Here is a 21,165-nt window from a genome sequence, read left to right on the forward strand (position 1 = left end):
TCTCTGTCTCCTATTCTATCTCTCGCCCACGTGGGTTTCTTCCTTTCACTAAATCACACACCTTGTCCTTGCAACTCACTTAACTTCCCCACACGCAAAGTGAGATGGAATTTGTGCTGATGTGGCACATTTTCTGTTCAGCTAAGCATGAAACGAATTCAGCTTTGACTTTAGAACATTGTCACGTTTCTAAGTCCCATGGTTGGATTGCTTTTTTGCTGTGATATGACTTAATCATACTGTAGGTTTGATTTGACTTACAGTACCATAGGCAATATAGGAGACCTTCAGCAGAAGAACATACTGTACATTTGAGACAAACAAAGCTGCATTTCTTTATCATACAGTATTGTTTAGTATTGTGTGCATCCTTTAATGCCACACAGCATTCTCTTTTGTATAACTAGTATTAGTAGACCATAGTAGTCTAATTGTATATGTTTCTGTTTTGGACAGTTGTAAAGACATGTTGGTAGCACACACACACACACACACACACACACACACACACACACACACACACACACACACACGCATGCGCACCTGCACACACACGCACGCACGCACGCACGCACGCACACACACACACACACACACACACACACACACACACACACACACACACACACACAGACATTCAGATATACACATGCAGAGATTCTGGGAATTAGTAGAAATGATTGTTAAGAATTTCACAATACACCAAGCAATGAATATTCAAACAGACTAACTTAAAAGACAAGCCAACTACACACCAGGGGAGGCAGCTAATAAAGTAGTCTGGAAAAGGAGGTTTGCGGTTAAGGAAGGGTGGGGATTTGAGCTTTTAGTACTATCTAGGGTCCATCAATGTATTCTCTCCCATTAGGGAGATATGCAGCTTCTCTGCTAACAGGATGTGCCACTCCCATTAGAGACTCTGACTTCCAAAACAGGGCAATTAGCCTTCTGCTGCCCACTGTGATAGCTGCTTGAATCCAGCCTGTGTATACGCAGGAGATCTTAGCTGAATCCAGCCTGTGTATACGCAGGAGATCTTAGCTGAATCCAGCCTGTGTATATGCAGGAGATCTTAGCTGAATCCAGCCTGTGTATACGCAGGAGATCTTAGCTGAATCCAGCCTGTGTATACGCAGGAGATCTTAGCTGAATCCAGCCTGTGTATACGCAGGAGATCTTAGCTGAATCCAGCCTGTGTATACGCAGGAGATCTTAGCTGAATCCAGCCTGTGTGTATGCAGGAGATCTTAGCTGAATCCAGCCTGTGTATACGCAGGAGATCTTAGCTGAATCCAGCCTGTGTATACGCAGGAGATCTTAGCTGAATCCAGCCTGTGTATATGCAGGAGATCTTTGCTGAATCCAGCCTGTGTATATGCAGGAGATCTTAGCTGAATCCAGCCTGTGTATACGCAGGAGATCTTAGCTGAATCCAGCCTGTGTATACACAGGAGATCTTAGCTGAATCCAGCCTGTGTATACGCAGGAGAGCTTGTCTGACACCGTGGAAAGGTCAGTCAGCAAACGAGCAAAGGCAGAGGCATCCTCCTAAACGTTCAGACGGTGGGGATAGTGATGGATGCTGTGGTCTCATTAGTGCTTATAGGAGCCACCTTGACAACACATGTGAATATGCTATCTACTGTATGCTATGCTTACTCCTTCCCTGACTGCCTGTCCATCTGGATAATGAGCAGTAGGGTGCAGAGCACACCTCTCCTGTCCTTGGCCCAGGAAGAAGGCTCATTATATAGGACAGAGAGAGAGAGAGAGAGAGAGAGAGAGAGAGAGAGAGAGAGAGAGAGAATGGGAAAGAGATAGAGAGAGAGAGATTCAGAATATGACAGAGGGATTTGACGAATCATCATCAACATAGTGGCTTTTTTATGAGATGAGCAATTCTTTCTCAATAAGAATAATAATAATAATCTTTCTGACCCCTGTGCAACATCAATTCTCTTGTTGCACAGTGGTCAGAAAGGAGGAGTTGGCTTCTTTTGGAATTTGAAAAATATATTCATACATACAGTTGTGGATGCTGTGTTGTGAAATGTAGATGCATGGTGGGATTTCAACATACAAACATCCACTAGTTGCTGTGGTAGTGCAGCATCGGAGGAGGAGGAGGGATAACAAAGACAAACATGAGAGATTGGAGGCATTTTCCATCAACCAATGGAATGTCAATCTCTTCCATGGGTCTGGGCTTCCCCATGCTTCCATCCATATGTGTGTAGATGGGAGATGGGCTGGCTGTCATGGAGCAGTTAGGCGGGGCAAAGCAACTCTATTGATCCATTTAAAGCCCTGACATGAATTATAGATCACACAAACACTTTTCAGTTTTGCCGGAAAAACAATTTCAGAAGCATCTTTTCAGGAACTAGCTACAATGACTAACTGAACACAGGTTGCTATAGCAACCTATAGCCTGTGTTTGGTTTTTCCCCCCGAGCGGGATGTGCAGCGTGAATGCAAATATTTTGCGGGCGGAGGTCCTGTGGTGAAACTTCCGTCGGTCGGTCCGAGTTGTTGTCATGAACCCGGTATTAGCCTCAGCCAGGAATGATGACATCACTGTTGACATCATCACTGCTGACATCACTGATGACGTCACATCATTAGGTAATTAGGGCAATCACCTAATTAAAAAAATCCAGCTGTGCCAGGACACCCGCACGGGTGTTCTTTTACACCCCCTGAAAGTTTCAGCCCGATTGCACATAAAACGGCATAGCTGTGGCCGGCGGACACACATCGAAACAAACATTGCCACTTGCTCCCTTTTAATATAGATAGATACTACTGCAATATGAAATGCCAGAGACTCCAACATGTCCAGTGAGCTGGAAGTGAGACTACAGAGTTGTAACAAAGTGCTGTGGATTTAGGTGGGTGTGATTATTTCTGATGAGCCACCAGACAACAGTGATACTGAAGGAGACATCACTCACTCACTCGCCTGGTTTAAAACTCAGACGGGCCATCTGGAGACTTTTGGGATGTGAGTGACGACATTAATTCAGTAGTGCCTGTAGCATTTCAACGTTATTGCCTCGGATAATTTAACAGTCTGTCAACAGAGGCAGTCAACGGCTTACATCCTGACAGGATAACAAAAATATACAATGGCTATTTCCCGATGAAATAAATGTTCAGATTTAGTTTTTGGAAGAGCGTTCAGTATGATTTGTGTATGACTTTTTACCGTGATAATATGTTTTTTCCACCTACCAGTCCTGCCTTCGCATGCATATTCATGTAGGTGTAATTTATGGATGTAGGTCTTTTCATATTATATTGACTTAAAGCTACGAGAAATAAGTCAGACATTCAATGTGATAAATCAGAAGGACTTTCAGCAGGAATCTCAGCTGGATGACTCAGTGTGAATCCCTCCTTTTCCTTCCCTTGTTTTGGTCCCAGCCCAGTAAATTCGACCTGTCAAATAACCTCACTTTGAGTTTTCCACTTATCCTATTCCTATATTATGCGGAGGGACTGTTGCGTCCCCGGTGTCCTAACCCGTGTCTTAGCTGTCATACTGTAGATGCTGAGCTCTTCGTGGGTACAGGGACCTCAGATGAAAACACACTGCCCTCTGTCTGCACCTCCAGCTCCCTGTGGGCCAGATGCCACAAGGTGATGCCTGTAGTCAAACACCTAACATGACGCCCTCTCTTCCTCTCTTGTTTATACCTGTGTGTGTGTGTGTGTGTGTGTGTGTGCGTGTGCGTGTGCGTGTGTGCGTGCGTGTGCGTGCGTGTGTGTGTGTTGTTTCTGCGAGACACACAGAGAGAGAAAGCTTCTCGAGTTCCATGGTTGACTAAGGTAATGATATGACCTCATTGTGAGACACATTTCAAACTAGATGGAACTCAGTTCAGTGCAAACCTCAAGCCAAGCACTTTGTAGGTTTCATTTGATACCGATATCCATTCTTCTCAGACTCCAACTGAGTGAAGTGGATAATGGATATGTGAAGCACATTATGCCACTTTTACCAGAACTGATCACATTGCTCTACACTCCTTGGTGGAATGGGTTTTGCACAGCACTATACTAATTATAATGAAATACTATGCAAATACACCAGGTCTAAGGTGTGACACCATATTTACTGTGTTAATGTTCAGGCAGGCTGAAGTTATTATTTCGATGCATCGAGAGTCGAGAGCGTCGACCTGTCCCACAATTTCCTGGTGCAGGTGGTGTCGGGCTCTCTGGACCGGCTCACCCATCTAACACACGTCTATCTGCACGCTAACCGCTTCTCCACACTGCCCCCTGGAGTGTTGGAGAAGAAGACGGGGCTTAAAGTCATCACATTGCACGGCAACCCTTGGGCCTGCCACCTCCATAACATCACCTCCTTACTGTCCTGGATGCAGCACACCGCAGCCCGCGTGGTGGGCTGTCCCTGCCACACCCAGCCTATCTGTGGAGAGGTGCGGCCTGGCAGGAGCAGAGGGTGGCACTTTGGCTCCTACAACCTGCCCCTCTCTGGCAGCCCAGGACCTGAGCTCCATCTGCAGGTCGAAGCAGATGGAAATCAACATTTTTTATCTGCTCAAACATAACTTTTCTCCCACGCCGTTGTCATTTTAACACTTATAATTGCTGTCTCAGCTACATTCGTCTTTTTGCACTGCTCCTCATGTCTTTATGCTACAAATATATCACCCTCACAGATGGGTTAGTTGTCAGCATGTCGATGATACAGCTCGACCATCGGTCACTATCAACAGACTCTGAATAGGAGCGGAGATCCAATTTTGTGAAGATGAAAATGTGATCTATTTGCAACATTCTGTTTCTCAAACAGTATTGACTTTCAGCCTGTGTGCTACCATCAGTACAGCATCTCATTTACTCATTCATGAACCAAACTGAAATTTCCAATTCCAGTTCTATAGTTTATTATTATTTTATTCTGGGACTCCGCTAGAGTAGCTTTGCATGATTCACAAACAACAGCAACTTATTTATTTTGTACTGTGCCTTTATGCAGGCTCTCCGTTCATCCTCTGTCTGAAATGCTCTGTTTTAGCTCCCGTCTCTGCAGCTGACAGCAGAATTTTGAAAGAGTATAACACTAGTGTCAAACAAACATTAATATCTCAGAAACTATACATCACATCACTTATATTTTGACATTGTGAGTGAGAGCAGAAGTAGCTGAAGGGTTTGATGTATATGTAGTGTTAAAGTTGTGTGAACTGTCTCTGTTTTAAAATGTGTGAGAACTATGAGTAAGAACTACAGCCTGTAAAGTCTGGCAGAGTGAATTGTGACATCACGTACTCAAGGCTGACTCCATAGGATCCCTATGAGTTGAAAAAAAGTATAAAACTTAAATTGCTATTTCTCACAAAGTATCAAAAAGCGGAATAAGAGTAATAATAAAGTACTAAAAGTAGTGACCCGTTTAAAGCTTGAATGGAGTTTCTAGCTGTATGAAAGAGTAGGTAGAGTCCAAAAAGAGGGTATGGTTTGAACAGTGCAGGGGGCTGGAGCTTTGGAGCAATGACCCGATGTCACCTAGAGCCGTGTGCTCGTTCAACTCTGAATCCCGTGATTTTTTTGCTCATGGGGATCACTTTCACATACGTTTACTTCATTATTTGAAACTTTAGCCACGTTCAATATGGACATCCAAACATTGTAACATTATCACACAAAATATGGAAAATTATATAGATCCCAATGAAACTCTGCATCTTGTGTTTCAAGTATGCATGTGTGTTTTTAAATAGCTTCTTGTGTCTTCAACAACGTGTATCGAGTATATTACTGTTCCCATCAAGTATAGTTTCTTGTGATCCTTTTGCGATCCTTTCTATCCCATCATCACTTCATCATCAAATCCCTCGTCACTATCTCCCCTCCTCTGCCCCTCCCTTCCTGTTCTCCTCCAGTCCCTGTGTCCCCTCCTCTGCCCCTCCCTTCCTGTTCTCCTCCAGTCCCTGTGTCCCCTCCTCTGCCCCTCCCTTCCTGTTCTCCTCCAGTCCCTGTGTCCCCTCCTCTGCCCCTCCCTTCCTGTTCTCCTCCAGTCCCTGTGTCCCCTCCTCTGCCCCTCCCTTCCTGTTCTCCTCCAGTCCCTGTGTCCCCTCCTCTGCCCCTCCCTTCCTGTTCTCCTCCAGTCCCTGTGTCCCCTCCTCTGCCCCTCCCTTCCTGTTCTCCTCCAGTCCCTGTGTCCCCTCCTCTGCCCCTCCCTTCCTGTTCTCCTCCAGTCCCTGTGTCCCCTCCTCTGCCCCTCCCTTCCTGTTCTCCTCCAGTCCCTGTGTCCCCTCCTCTGCCCCTCCCTTCCTGTTCTCCTCCAGTCCCTGTGTCCCCTCCTCTGCCCCTCCCTTCCTGTTCTCCTCCAGTCCCTGTGTCCCCTCCTCTGCCCCTCCCTTCCTGTTCTCCTCCAGTCCCTGTGTCCCCTCCTCTGCCCCTCCCTTCCTGTTCTCCTCCAGTCCCTGTGTCCCCTCCTCTGCCCCTCCCTTCCTGTTCTCCTCCAGTCCCTGTGTCCCCTCCTCTGCCCCTCCCTTCCTGTTCTCCTCCAGTCCCTGTGTCTGCTGATCAGCTCCCTGCGTGCTTTATATGACTCCGCCCTCTATACCTCTTTACTAGCCTCTGTCCCCCCCCCCCTGTTCCCCATTTAATCCCTGGCTTTGGTGTTCAGCCACATAAATGCTCTATTGACAGATTTGAAAGCGGTGGTACAGCTGTCCAAATGTCAGCTTATGGCATTTTGTATCGTCACATCTGTTGTGAATGACCAGAGATCACTCAAGGGGAGGACAAATTTAACTAACGCTGGATACATTAGTGGCCTAAGTAGGCCACCGTCCGTGCCTGTGCCAGTTAATGAGCGTATCAGAAAACAGATCACCACACTCTTCTTACAAGGGATTTCAGGGAAGCTCCAAATCTGCGGAACCTCTGTGGCTGTATAATGTTATGAATTGCTAGATTAGATTGTGCTGTAATTTGGCTCTGAAACGGTGTAATGATTATCTGGTCATGGCCGACTAGCCTGACTCAACAACCGTACACACCTCCGCCAGAGACCCATTGAGCTCTCTGAGAGTAATGACTAACGGGAAGGCTATAAGTGTGTGTGTGTGTGTGTGTGTGTTTGTGTGTGTGTGTGTGTGTGTGTGTGTGTGTGTGTGTGTGTGTGTGTGTGTGTGTGTGTGTGTGTGTGTGTGTGCGTGCGTGCGCGTGTGTGTGTGTGCCTGCGTCTGTGTGTTTTTGTGCGCACGTATGTGTGTGTGTGTGTCTTTGTGTGTATGTCTGTGTGTTTGCACGTTTTTGTGTTTATGATCATGTACCTCTGTGTGTGTGTGTGTGTGTGTGTGTGTGTGTGTGTGTGTGTGTGTGTGTGTGTGTGTGTGTGTGTCTGTGTGTGTGTGTGTGTGTGTGTGTGTGTGTGTGTGTGTCTGTCTGTCTGTCTGTCTGTCTGTCTGTCTGTCTGTCTGTCTGTATCTCTGTATCTCTGTATCTCTGTCTGTCTGTCTATTTAAGACTAATATTAGTGTAGAGACTTGTAGTGATTAACTCTCAATCCTCTCAAAGTAATAAGCAGGATGTCAGTCTACAGCAGCCAGGCTAATTATGTAGCACATGAAAACAGAACCTGACACCAATCTGTCAAGTCAAGTACATTTCATACAGAAAGCAGCACAATGTGCTTCACAAGGCCAAGAGCAATACATGTGTACTACAATCAAATAAACATATATCATACACAAAAACATATCAACATACACATGCAGAGGGCATAGATCATTTAAAGTGCATATAAATTCAGTTAAAACAGGAGCATACATTTGCTCTTAAAGGGCAAAATTGGTCTGTTAAGTTAAAAGACCTACTTAAAAACAACAGTGAAAAGAAATGTTTTAACACATTGAGTGCCAGCCATTTTTTCATCCTGTAGGTAAGTTGTGCCAGGGTTTTTTTTGAGGATTCTGGCTCATTTTACAAGAGCCGAGGATTATTTTCTGTTAAGAATTCATGAACACCAATCATCTAAAAATAACTAATAGAATGTGTGCTTTCTCTGTCTAAAAGAGTTAGTTTGCAGAGTTAGTAGTTATGTAGATATTAGCCGTTGAGTACAGCATGGTTTCAGCGTCTGGAAATTTATTCAGAGATAAATGGCTTTTTGTGAAATTCGACAGAACAGTCACTTTAACCATTCATTTTTGGCATCAGTAAGACCGTCAGACATTCTAAACAATAGTTTTGAACAGTAATTTCCTCCATAACAACAGGAAACACCCCTCTCATTCAAACTCCTCCCTCCGTGTGTCTTCTCCTCCTTCCTCCTGGCTCTACAGCGGGCGTGTCAGAAGCGCGTTGCTGCTGCCTGCCTGCCTGCCTGCGTGCCTGCCTGCCTGCTTGCCTGCGTGCGGACGCTCCTTGTGCGAGTCAAGATGGGCCGGGGAATGCGTGGGCGATGGGCAGATGTTGATTCTGGCCTTTCTGAGGTGTTTCAAAGTGTGTTTCACCTATAATCTATTTTGCAAATCGCTCTCCGCTCTCTGTGTGCGGCTGCCTGCGCGGCCGCTCTCGGGCAAGACAAGTCTGGAATGGATTACTGTAAAATCGCCTCGCCATTTCCTTGAATGGCTTGCTCCCGCGGCAGTTTTTTCTTTGATTTCGCTCGTCTGGGGGAGCACTGTCAACACTTAGTGGGTCGGTAAAATAGATTATACACATTCTCTTGCTCCAATAGTGATCTCGAAGATGTAAAAGTTGTTGATTGATGTCCCACCGTCAAAAAAAAAAAATGTTTATGTAAGACGAGATATCTCGGCTCTGGCACTCAAGCGTTGGATTATGTAAGACGAATTATCTCGGCTATGGCACTTAACGTGTTAACACATTGACTGCCAGACGTTTTTTTTTGCTGTAGGTAGCTTCTGCCAAGCCGTTTTTTGAGGATTATGGCTCATTTTATAAGAGCCGAGGATTCGTTTCAGCTTGGAGTTTGTGAACATACAATATCTCAAAAGTACTAATAGAATGTGTACTTTCTCTGTCTAAAAGAGTTAGTTTGTAGAGTTAGTAGTTATGTAAGCATTAGCAGTTGAATACAGCATGGTTTTAGCGTGAAAAAGAATATTCAGAGATAAACGGCTTTTTGTGAAATTGGATGGAACTGTCACTTTAACCATTCATTTTTGGCTCTCTCTCTCTCTCTCTCCCTCCCCCTCTCGCTCTCTCTCTCTCTCTCCCTCCCTCTCGCTCTCCCTCCCTCTCTCTCTCTCTCTCTCTCTCTCTCTCTCTCTCTCTCCCTCCCTCTCGAGTTGCTTCAACTCCGCCCTCCGTGGGCGGACAAGCTTGTCACCAGTCAGTGCTTTGCTGCTCTCCTGTGCCTGCATGTCTGGGCCGCTGTTTGAGGAAGTCGGGAAGGACTCGCTCGTTTGGAGTTTTGGTTGAGAGAAGTTTTTGCGATTCTGGTCATATTTATGCTGCGTGTTTCAAAGTGTGTTCCTCCAACTGTAATCTATCACCCGATCATAGTAGATCGGCTGAATCTATTATGTAAATTTGCAATCCCGCATCGCCAGCAATCAGCGCGAAAAGGAGAATGGCTGGGCTGAGAATGGCTTGACAAGTTAAAAAAATGCTTTCCTTTCTCTAGCCAGGAGCACTGTTGCCACTTAGTGGGTCGGTGGAATGGGTTGTAAACGTTCGGTGGCTCCAATAATTATATAAGAGATGTAAAAGGCTTAGATGCACAACCCACCGTCAAAAAAAAAAAATCGATGCCAAAAACGTGTAAACACGTTGTTGGCAGGGAACAGCTGGATTCTGAAAACGTGTTCATACGTTGTTGGCAGTGAATGAGTTAAGACTACTTTTAAAAGAACAAACGCGAACGACCCGTCGGAGCGCCGCCCCCGCGACACTTCATGCCACTGTCCTATTTCCAGCGTTGCTGCCTCGCGTCTTCACGTTGTCCCTGCTGTTGTCCCACGCTGTGTGTAGTAGTGGTCCATCAGCCGAACTGGAGCGCGACGCTTCCTCTGTACACTAGGGGTGTCACATGACATGCGTCATATGCCTGCAGCCAGCCACCGATGTGTTTTGGACTTAATAATGTGTGCGTTTTTTCGATTGTGTCCTCCTCCTCCTTTGCTTTCTCTCCTCCAACATTATCGTCCCACAAGCTGCCTTGCTCTCTGTGTTGTTTCTGTTCTGCTCTATTCAGCTTAGCCTTATTAGCTGTGCTACAATCACCAGAAGGAGGAATCGGTATTGTTATTGGTGAAATAGCATTACAAAACAAAGTGACATAAAGGACGAATAAGACATAACAGACAGACATACAGACAATAACACAACGCAGTTAGAATGATGTGTGTGCGGCTGTGCGCTCATTTTCCAGCGTACCTCGTACGTTCACTTCCTCCCACTCTTTTGATTTAAATTGCAGCTAAAGTGTTTTCCACGGTAGTGAAGGTGCAATTACAGCACAGGCCACTGAGAGACTCCTCAGCAGGAAGCACATTATACACCTCCTTTGTATACACATGGGAATGTTTGTGAGTAATCGTAACGAGGCGCTTTCTCGCTCTCTGTGAACTCTGGGAAAGTCTGATGGAGTTTCTGGTCTTTTCCACTCTGAACCTATACATCCTCTTCAGTTCAGTAGATTGTACTCTCTGGGTAATGGGAAAGACCAGAGGTGGGACAATCTATCAGTCCTGCCACTGCACATACACATACGCATGCGTGTGTGCGTGTACACACACACACACGCACGCACACACACACACACACACACACACACACACACACAAACACACCTACAGTACAGTGTAAGGGTGAGGTAGCTCCAGGCTGGCAGCTAGCGCATGAAGGTTTTACTACCCAACTACAGCCGACTTTACTACACTTTTCTCCACTACTATTCTCACATGGCCTGATAAGCATCAGATATGGTGTGGTTCTTAATTACAGCCTTTCTGACAGGCAATGTGCTGGCCAGCTCTTTATGGGTCCTCTGTATGTCAGGGAAGCAGTGAGCACCAAGGTGAAGGATGTATGGAGGATGTTCAATCATGAGTCAGTAGCAGCTCGATAGGTCAGTAGGAGCTCTTTCAGGATGAATTCACAGAGATCAGATACAGTATGATGGACTGAACTTGCTGTGGTGTGTGCAGGTTTATTGTGCTGCAAAATGTTTTGGATCCCGAGTTGAGATGTTCTGGGAAAGACCAAACTTCGATGATGGCTTCACTTTTATTCAGTGTTGTTGTTGTAGTCAAGTCACTATATCTCAAGTCCAAGTCGAGTCGCTCGAGTCCCCAGTGCTCGAGTCTGAGTCAAGTCCCTGTTATCTGAGTCCGAGTCCAAGCACAACATTTTATGTCAGGGTATTAATATAGTTATCAAAATGATGCCAAATTATTAGGGCCTATTACAGAAAACAAACAAACAAAAACAGTCTTGATCAATTAACAAGTCCAAGTCCTCATAGCAGGTAATTGTCATCCATGCCATCCGACTGTGAAAGTATTTGTGTGTTTTGTGTGTGTGTATTACTTACATAAAAGGCTGATTTTGCAGGATCAAGCTTACTGCGTTAGCTGAAAATTCAAAACGTTGAATCTTTTTGTCTTGTGAGCTATAACACTTATTTTTAGTATGCAATACCAGGGCGTTCTCCGCAGATATTACAGTAATTACCTGCTCCTAATTACTCAATTAATAATTCAGGATGGTTTGTCTGCCCCCTCCTGGCACAGAGAGCCATTGATCATGAATATCTAATGAACATCTTCTAATGTATAATGAAAATGGATAAGCTGATGAAGCTAGACTTTACAGTTTGCAGTTAGTAACATGCAGCTCTCATTAGCTCATTTAAAAGCCTCAGAGCAGGACAGTGGAACAGACTCGTCGGCTTCATCTTTAAAGGTCCTTTGAGCGTGACCTTATCCTCATCTTATCCTCTTGGCATTTTAACTGAGAGAGAAGAATGCTCTCCCTCCCAGCCTGTCTGAACCCCCCAGCCTGTCTGCCCCCCCCCCCACCTCCTTCCACCCACTGATTCAGACAGACAGGAGTCATCCATTGTGTTGCCAGACTTTCTTATCGAAGGTCAAGACCTCATCCCTGACATTACTTTCTCAAGTTCTCTCTGTTTGTGTGTGTGTGTGTGTGTGTGTGTGTGTGTGTGTGTGTGTGTGTGTGTGTGTGTGTGTGTGTGTGTGTGTGTGTGTGTGTGTTGTTTGTTTGTTTGTCTGTCACGCACACAAACAATTGACTATATACACCTGCATACGTGTGTGAGGGAGAAAGTGAGTGGGTAATATAAAAGAGACAGTGAAGTAGTGGTTGTTGTGTCAATGGAATGGAATGGTTATGTGTGTGTGTGTGTGTGTGTGTGTGTGTGTGTGTGTGTGTGTGTGTGTGTGCGTGCGTGCGTGCGTGCGTGCGTGCGTGCGTGCGTGGGTGTGTGTGTGTATGTGACTGTGTGTGTGTGTTCCTCACATATTGCTCATTGATTTGAGTGGAGCATTGGGAGCTGTACTTCGGCATGTCTCTGGACCAGTGTTGGGCACTCATTACTAAAAAAGTAATATATTACATATTACTCGTTACTATTTTCAAAAGTAATATTATTACTTTACTTATTACTCCATGCCAAAAGTAATTCGTTAGATACTCGTTATATTACTTTTCCGTTACATTCCACACAAATGGCAATAGGCCTTTTTCACTGCAGCGATTTTGTGTCTAAAAGGCAGGAGGTAACACAGGTGCACCAAGATGTTAATTAGGGCTTCCAACTTCCAGTCCATTTAGGTGTTCCAGTGCTGGAGCCCTAATTAGTTAGTTGGTTGCACACCTGTGTATACTCTGTCTTCTAGACACAAATGGCCGTTGTGAAAAAGGCCCATGGCGTTTTTCTCATCAAAATGCAGACTTTGCGGTGCGAATGTGTGAACTAGGTCTATTATGTGCCGTTCCATTTAAACTAATCGCTTTGCCAGAGCACAGCTTCCTACAGAGATGCTTGATGAAGAGCACACCTGGCTCAAAGTGATGACTGACAAGATGCAATCTTTTAAACAGCTTCTGTTTTATAGAATGCAGTATGCACTGCCAATGCAAACTCAATACGTATAGGCTACATCTTTGCTTAACAAGTTTGTGTCACAAATAACGTTAGTTCTGCAACATTAACATTAACCTGACAATAATAACAGCAATGTTTGATGTCCACCAGCTTGTGAGTTTTTACGTTATCTCTGTATTTGAACAGTTTTCCGGTTTCTGTTGTGCTGTCCTCTCGTCTCGTAACGTTAACGTTAGGAAGTTTGAGCTCGTGTTTTTCACAGTGGAAAGAGTGTTTAGTAGCCTACCTGTCCTGGACACCGTTTACATTTGACTTTGATGTTCAATCGTGTCACCTTTCTTCCCGACAAAAACAAAGTCATGGGAATATATCCAGCCACGGATTTTCCTCCTCACTCAGCAGGACAGAGAGGGAGGTGTGCCTGCCTGCCTGTTGCCTGGTGCTCGAATGTGCTCTGCGGTGACGTCACCTTGTTTTGGGAGCGTTAAAAGCCATGCTGCTTGTGATCAGTGAATGCCGACTGCGTGTCGTTTTGCAGCGCAGCGGCATCACAGAATGGACTCAACAAAAGATGTAACGACTAACGTAACGAGCTCGTTTATCTTGAAGTAACTGTAATATTATTACTTATATTCTATAGTAATTCGTTACACTACTCGTTACTTGGAAAAAGTAATATTATTACAGTAACGAGTAACTAGTAACTCGTTACTTCCCAACACTGCTCTGGACCACTGCTTACTCCCAGACCAGCGCCAGACCAGCCCTGGCATTTAAATAGCAGCATTAGACTCTTTCAGGACTGTTACATCACAGCCGCGGTGGCAGTGGGCGGGGCTAGACTTCCAGTCCTCTCATCCTAATTGGATGTCTAGTTGTCTTGACCATGCACTGCAGTACTGATCTGTGACCCTTCCAAAAGGTATTTAATTAAAGACTGCAGGACTTACCCTTCAGACGGAGGCTGCTTGGAATCCTCTCTGCTCCTCCTTACGGCTGTGCAACAGTCTCTCTGACACAGGGGACAACTGTCACAAAGAGACTCATTCTGAAGGAATGGAAGTCCCCCTCTCCACCTTCTTTTCAGCTGTGGTTGACGGACATGGTTTCAGTTATACGGATGGAGAGACTCAGGTTCCCAAGGAGTCAAATGTTGTGTGTGTGTGTTTGTGTGTGTGTGTGTGAGAGAGAGAGAGTGAGAGAGATACAGAGAGTTTTGTTGTAGATCACTTGTTGTTGCTGTAACTTGGTATCTACAGGTAGCTGCTGGTGCTGCTGCAGCATGAACTATGGGTATATCACCACCAGCTGCCACTGCAAAGGACCAACTCACTCAAAAGATTTTCAACTATCTGGGACCCGTTTCTCGCCTACTTTGACGAGGTTAAGGGCGACGGGTGAATAGAATATATATAATGTATGCCTTTTTTGTTTTTGTTTTTCTTTCCTGTGTCTGAGTTTGTCTTGAATTTGTTCTTTGTGTTCTAAAAGAAACTGAAAAATACAATATTGAGAAAAAAAGTTAAAGGCTGCAAGACATGAAAAGCGAAGCGTTTCACTGAAACAAAATTCACACTTCTTCATGATCAAGGTTGAGTTTGCTTGGCCTCAAGTGAGGCAAATTCACAGATGAAAGGAAACTATTGTTCTGTTTTGAAAATTAAACATTTTCTAATTGCAAACCCACATTTCCCATATAACACGGAGTAGCCTATATGTATGTAGCAGTCGACATTCTATTCAGACTAAGGCAGTAGAGCTGCCAATAGACATCTGCCACACTGATACTTGACTGATTTAACTTCATCTTATTGTTCATGAGTCGTTGGCCCTGATTGGCCCAGATGTCTGCGTCGATGCCAGTCTTTTCCTCATCGTGCCGTGAGGCCATTTGTGCTTCCTGCACGCTGTCGTAAGATACGCTGAGGAAATATCAATGCCATAACTATCCCAAAGCACCGGCGGCAGCAATGCAATCAACTGCAAGTTAGTGTAATGACTCTTGAGACAGCATCATAAAGTAGAGAGTTGGAGGGGAATGAAAGAGGGAGTTGGGAAATGGCGAGAGGGGAGAGGAGGCAGAACGAGAAATGAATAGAAGGCAAATTAAAAGGAGGTCAGAGTAAAAAAGGAGAGAAGACAGACGAGGGAGCAATGGAGCAAGTGGAGTGATCGATGAGCAAAAGATCAAGGTGTAGTTACATGGGAGAACTTACTGCTTGAAGTGAAGTGTGTCTATGTTCAAAGATAAATTCAAAGTTAAATTGGCAAATAAAGATGTCATACTGCTCTGTGTAGCAATGAAAGTTATTATTATTATTAAACAAGAATGGCTCCATACATCGGGGCGGCTGTAGCTGTGGGTAAAAGAGGTCGGTGGTTCGATCCCCGCCTCCTCCAGTCTGCATGTTGAAGTGTCCTTGGGTAAGATACTGAACCCCAAATTGTTCCCGATGGTGTGTGAGCACCCTGCGACTGCATGGTAGCTTGCTGCCATCAGTGTATGATTGGGTGAATGTACCTACTCATTGTAAAGTGCTTTGGATGAAGGCGCTATATAAATGCAGGCCATTTACCATACATACCTGATGCTTAGACACGCGGTCTTCCATTTCTGACAGTCGGTAAGTATGTTCTCTTTGGACTGAAGCAGTGTTTTGTACTTTATTAGGAACTGATACAATACAAAACTTCCTCTTTCATCCTGGGAACTGATTTTATGAAACAATATTGCTACGTATACAACTGGTCAATGACGAGGCCACTCCTGATGGACTGTGACAATGTGTAAAGACACATCATTGCTGCTGTGTACTCAACTCAACTACAGTGAAGGTTTACCCTGCAAACCGTCTCTGTTTACAAGCAATGTTCAGACAGACTCTGAAAGTTCAGACTCACAGATCTCCCATTCTGTCTGAAAATGGACTCAAGTATTGAAGATACATTGCACCTGTCTGACAATATTGTAGTCTTATTGACTGGCAGTATTGCAGTGTATGGCACACTAGCCTGGCTTGTTGACAGGCTGGCACAGTAAGCACTATTTTTAATGCCCTCTGCCCATTAGATGTTGAGTAGAGATAAGTGCCTATTGGATTACCTCCTCAACTGCCTGTCAGGAAGACATAAAGCAGCCATCAAGCTCTTAGATGTGCTTTGGCGCCACACCTAAGGTATATTTACCTTCTGAGTTCACCACTGCAGACTGGCTCACAAATACATTTGTTCTCAATCTCAGTGGGTTTGGTGGTTGCTTTTTAACAGCATCAGAGTGGGTGAAGAGATTAACGCCTCGATATAAACCACTCAGCATCTATGTTGGACTGTTTGGGTGAGAATCTTTCTCTGGGTCAGTCGGTTTTGTCTGTCTCACTCACTCACTCACTCACTCATTTACTCACTCACTCTCTCACTCACTCACTCACTCACTCACTCACTCACTCACTCACTCACTCACTCACTCACTCAATCTTTAGGTTTCCATCTGTCTTTCTCTCTGTCAGTCTGTGCTGTCTTTCTCTCTGTCAGTCTGTGCTGTCTTTCTCTCTGTCAGTCTGTGCTGTCTTTCTCTCTGTCAGTCTGTGCATGTCTCCTTGTAGTTTTGTCTCACTGACCTTCTGTCTTCTGTTTTCATCCTTCCTGTCATTGGACCCAGCTTTCCTTCAAAAAAGCCAGTGTCACCATTCCCCTTCTTGAATGCTAATTTACTTTAAAAGGTCATTTTTCTCTCACAACATTTAAGGACAATAATTCACAATTCAAATGTTTTTCTACCACTCAGCCTGCACGCACGACCCCTAATAGCTCCAATGTCACTGAACAGTAGCAGAGCAAGTTAGAAAATCACTTTTTATGGCATTTCCAGTTAGTTAATCAGTGTTGCAACATGACATACAACCCGATGTTTAAAGCATTGACAGACACATCAAAGCCAGTCTCACCTGCCTGCCACCTCCAATATGTTATCCAGCACTTCCATTTCATGCCCTTCTGCCTGAAAGACAGACAAACATCCAGGCGATACAGATCCATCAAGCCCCACCCAGGTATAGGCATTTACCACAGGCCTCTATGGGCATTCCTCCATCAACTATTGATTACATATTGGCCCATCCACCCCGCTGAGCCGATATATGTGACATATAATTACTTTCTTTCTTGACGTACTTCCTATTGCGCCGGGGGAGGTCTGTAAAAGAGAAATAGACAGAAAGTCTAAGTGATTGATTTCCAAGAATGGCACGCGCCATTCACCTACTCCCCGATCATTCCCCCTCTTTTCTACCCCCCTGCTCACTCTTATTTAGCCGCCACCCGCCCACCATCTTTTTCCATTCCATACTTTTCAGCTTGCTTTTATCAACGTATTTATGGCGCCATAAAGCTGCCACTGTGGGATGCAGAGGCTCAGAGCCAGCCATGTGTGTCTGGGGGATACCAACCAAGTGGGAGAGGGAGGGAGGGAGGGAGAGAGAGAGAGAGAGAGAGAGAGAGAGAGAAGAGAGAAATAGAGAGAAAGAGCTGCCGCCGGTCTATGGGGGTCTCTCCATCTTGTTTCATTATAAGGGCCACATGGGGGTCACTCCCTCTGGTTTCATTATAGGGCCCACATGGGGGGTCTGACTGAAAATGCTGACATGATTCTCAGCTACCAGCAAGCCTTGATGGGACATTTCAGTGATGAAATGTGCACTATCACTATCAGAGAGTTCCCCAAACTTTTGAGTAGCCAGTCAGATTGAAAAAGTAGCCGGATCATGTTCGCGGCGTTTGTTCCAGTGGTCCTTTTCCCAATTAATAAACAAACCTCAAATATGTATCGACGAGTGTGACAATTGAAATAATACCGAACAAATATTGTCATGCCGTAACCCAGGAACTTTGATGATAGAGAGGACCACAAAAAAATGTCCTCGCCACCAGAGGGCCAGATTTTGCTGAGGGTTGGGGGCCGAACGGCGCTGGTGCGGAAAAATTTGGGGCATTTGAAGTCAGGTTTAGAGGAATAACTAATTTTAAATGAACAGTTGTGATGTCATTATTCAGTCTTAAACACCAATATTTGATCCTTTTCTCAATCACTCCTATGTCACCACTTGCGCTCCCTGCAGGGCTTGAAATTAGCTTTTTTGGCCACCTGCCAATATGGCTGCTAGAAGTTACCAGCCAATTAGAATGTCCACTAGCCAAAATGTTTTTCTTGAAATAAACCACAATATGAGTGGGTTAATTTAAGCATAAGTATCAGTAAGTGGCCCGGGATTCTCAAAGCCTGTGTTGAGGGTCACAGGAACAAAAATGCACTCTTGAAGCTAAATAAATCCAAAACCAACAAGTTAATTATTTACATTTTTTACTTCAATGTAGAACAGTCATTTCTTACACATGAGATTACTTTTAGCCTTTTAGTCATGAAGATTATTGAAAGATATTCCATATTCCAGACTGAACTGTTATAACAGAAGTAGAGTATTGGCCAGAATGACATGAACATTTGGACACTTATTCAGCGGGTATCTTGTATGTTGCGTTCAGGTGCACTGAAAATTTGTCATGTTTGTCATGTCACTGATTTTTTTTTTCTTTTTTTTGGGCCCCTGTCAGTCAAGGGCCCTTGGAATCGTCCACACTTTCCTCCGTGAAGCTACGGCCCTGTTCACACCAGTGTTGAATGTGTTAAACGGTCACACCTTCAGGCAATTTCCTGCAACGTTCAAAACTGAAGCAGAGAGAGTTTCAAACAGGAAGTCTTCGTGAACAAAAGTCACTTGTTTTTTTTCCACCGCTCATAATTCAATTTAAATCTCTAGAAAACACCAGAGCATCCACTGAAAGGGACGGATTTGTACTTTGCTTTTCAGAAGACAGAATGAAGAACAACACCTACATGTATTGTAAACTAGAAAGCTTTGCCTTTCCATTTACATTCCTGCCTGCTGTTTACATCTCAGTATTCATCGTCGGCCTGATAGCTAATGGTTTGGGATTGAAGTCCTTGCTCCAGAATTGGAAGAAACTGGGGAACATCAACATTTTTGTTCTCAACCTTGGAATCACAGATATTTTGTATCTGCTCACGGTACCGTTTCTGGTCGTGTACCATTTATTGGGAAGTAACTGGATCTTTGGAGATGTGTTCTGCAAGATAACAAGATTCTGCTTCAACCTGAATTTATATGGAAGCATTGGGTTCCTCACCTGTATCAGTGTGTACAGGTACCTGGCCATTGTCCACCCAATGAGAGTGATGGGAAGAATAACCGTCACCCACTCTGTGGTTATCACGATAATGGTTTGGGTCTTGGTGAGCATTCAAATCCTCCCAGACATGTTCTTCCCCAAGACATATGGAAACAGACGGAAATGTTATGAAACCACCTCTAAGTTCTACGTTGAGGATTACCTAAACTACAGCCTTGGATGGACCGTCACTGGATTTTGCATCCCTTTCCTCATCACACTGGGCTGCTATGGACACGTGATTGTCATTATCTGCAGCAGAGACACTATTGATAAGGTACTGAAACAGAGAAGCTTGAAGTTGTTGTTCATTTTGATCATACTCTTCTCTGTTTGTTACATTCCATATTATGTATTGAGGAGCCTCAACCTCAGGGCCAGAGTTTTGAAAAGTCAGGGGTTGTGCCCTGAATGGAGCAACCAAGCCTACATTGCTCAACAGATAAGTCGTGGCCTTGTCTGTCTGAACAGCGCCCTCAACCCCCTGGTTTACCTCCACGGAAATGAAGACCTTCCAGCTCAGTTCAGACAACTGTTCCAGCAAGCTCGTCAGATGGTCACGCAATTGTCCATCACTCACAGACAAGTTCCAATGGAGGAAAATCACTCAGACTGCAACTTGTGAATGAATAACATTTTGGCAGTCCTCCTCTTAACTCGCTCATGCATCTTTGTAATATATATTTCTAACTGAGAAGCCCCACTTTTTGCAATAATACATTTGCTGTACTGGATTAAATACATTTACTGTACTTGATTTGGCAGATAGTTGTTATTACCTGTGGAAACTAGAATGACCGCACCATGGATATATGCCTCCGCCAACAAGTGAGCAGTCAACATCCATGTCTGTCAAGACTTTTGAGCAAAATTCTGAGAAATTCCGTCAAGGCGTTCCTGAGATATCGCATTAACAAGCTAGAAAATGGTGTTCATGAGGTCACAGTGACCTTGAACTTTGACCTTTGACGCCCAAAATCGAATCAGTTCATCCTTGAGTCCAAGTGGACGTTTGAGCCAAATTCAAAGAAATTCCTTCAAGGCGTTCCTGAGATATCGCCTTAATGAGCATGAAACGGGCGGTCGTGAGGTCAGTGACCTTGAACTTTGACCTTTGAGCACCAAAATCTAATCACTTCATCCTTGAGTCCAAGTGGACGTTTGAGGCAAATTTGATGACATTTCGTCAAGGCGTTCCTGAGATATCGCGTTAACGATCATGAAAGGAGCGGTCATGAGGTCACAGTGACCTTGACCTTTGACCACCAAAATCTAATCAGTTCATCCTCGAGTCCAAGTGGACGTTTGAGGCAAATTCGAAGAAGTTACGTGAAGGCGTTCCTGAGATATCGTGTTAACGAGCTTGGAAATGGCGAACTTTGACCTTTGACCACCGTCTGACAGATTACATGAGTGTGGGTCTGTTCGCAGTGTACATTAGCCCTTACTGACTGATTCTCCATCACTGAAGCTTGTCCACACAGGACAGGATATAGGGAGATAATGTGTCAAGTATTACAGGTCCAGATTGATGTGTAGGTAATGAACTGTGATCGAGTTGGGATGAAAGTCCTCACAACTGGACAAACCCAGTCTGCACTAAGAATTCACAACTCCACTCCTATACACTCCTGCACCATGTGAAGCCATAACTAGTTTGGGTTTTATTATAATTTTACACTTGGTCCAAGAATTAAAATTATTTAGCAAATCTGGAGAAACAAGGAAGTGAGATTTCCCATACATTTGGGAATAAAATATAGACATCTAAAATATAGACTTTTGTTGTGACTCATTATAAACTATGAATTGAGGACAGTTGACCATGATGTCCA

At 44.5% G+C, this 21,165-nt stretch overlaps 1 protein-coding gene and 1 pseudogene across 2 annotated transcripts in view; both read left to right on the forward strand.

The window, feature by feature from the left end:
- mctp1a (multiple C2 domains, transmembrane 1a) overlaps positions 1-21,165 on the forward strand; it is a 219,688-nt gene that overhangs the window by 91,966 nt on the left and 106,557 nt on the right. The gene's annotated exons all lie outside the window — the stretch shown is intronic.
- On the forward strand, positions 18,960-19,955 carry LOC310783737 (P2Y purinoceptor 1 pseudogene; annotated as a pseudogene). The gene has a single exon. The product of its transcript is annotated as a P2Y purinoceptor 1 pseudogene (transcript).

The sequence above is a fragment of the Poromitra crassiceps genome (assembly GCF_964638095.1).
Source record: "Poromitra crassiceps genome assembly, chromosome: 10".
Lineage (NCBI taxonomy): Eukaryota > Metazoa > Chordata > Actinopteri > Beryciformes > Melamphaidae > Poromitra > Poromitra crassiceps.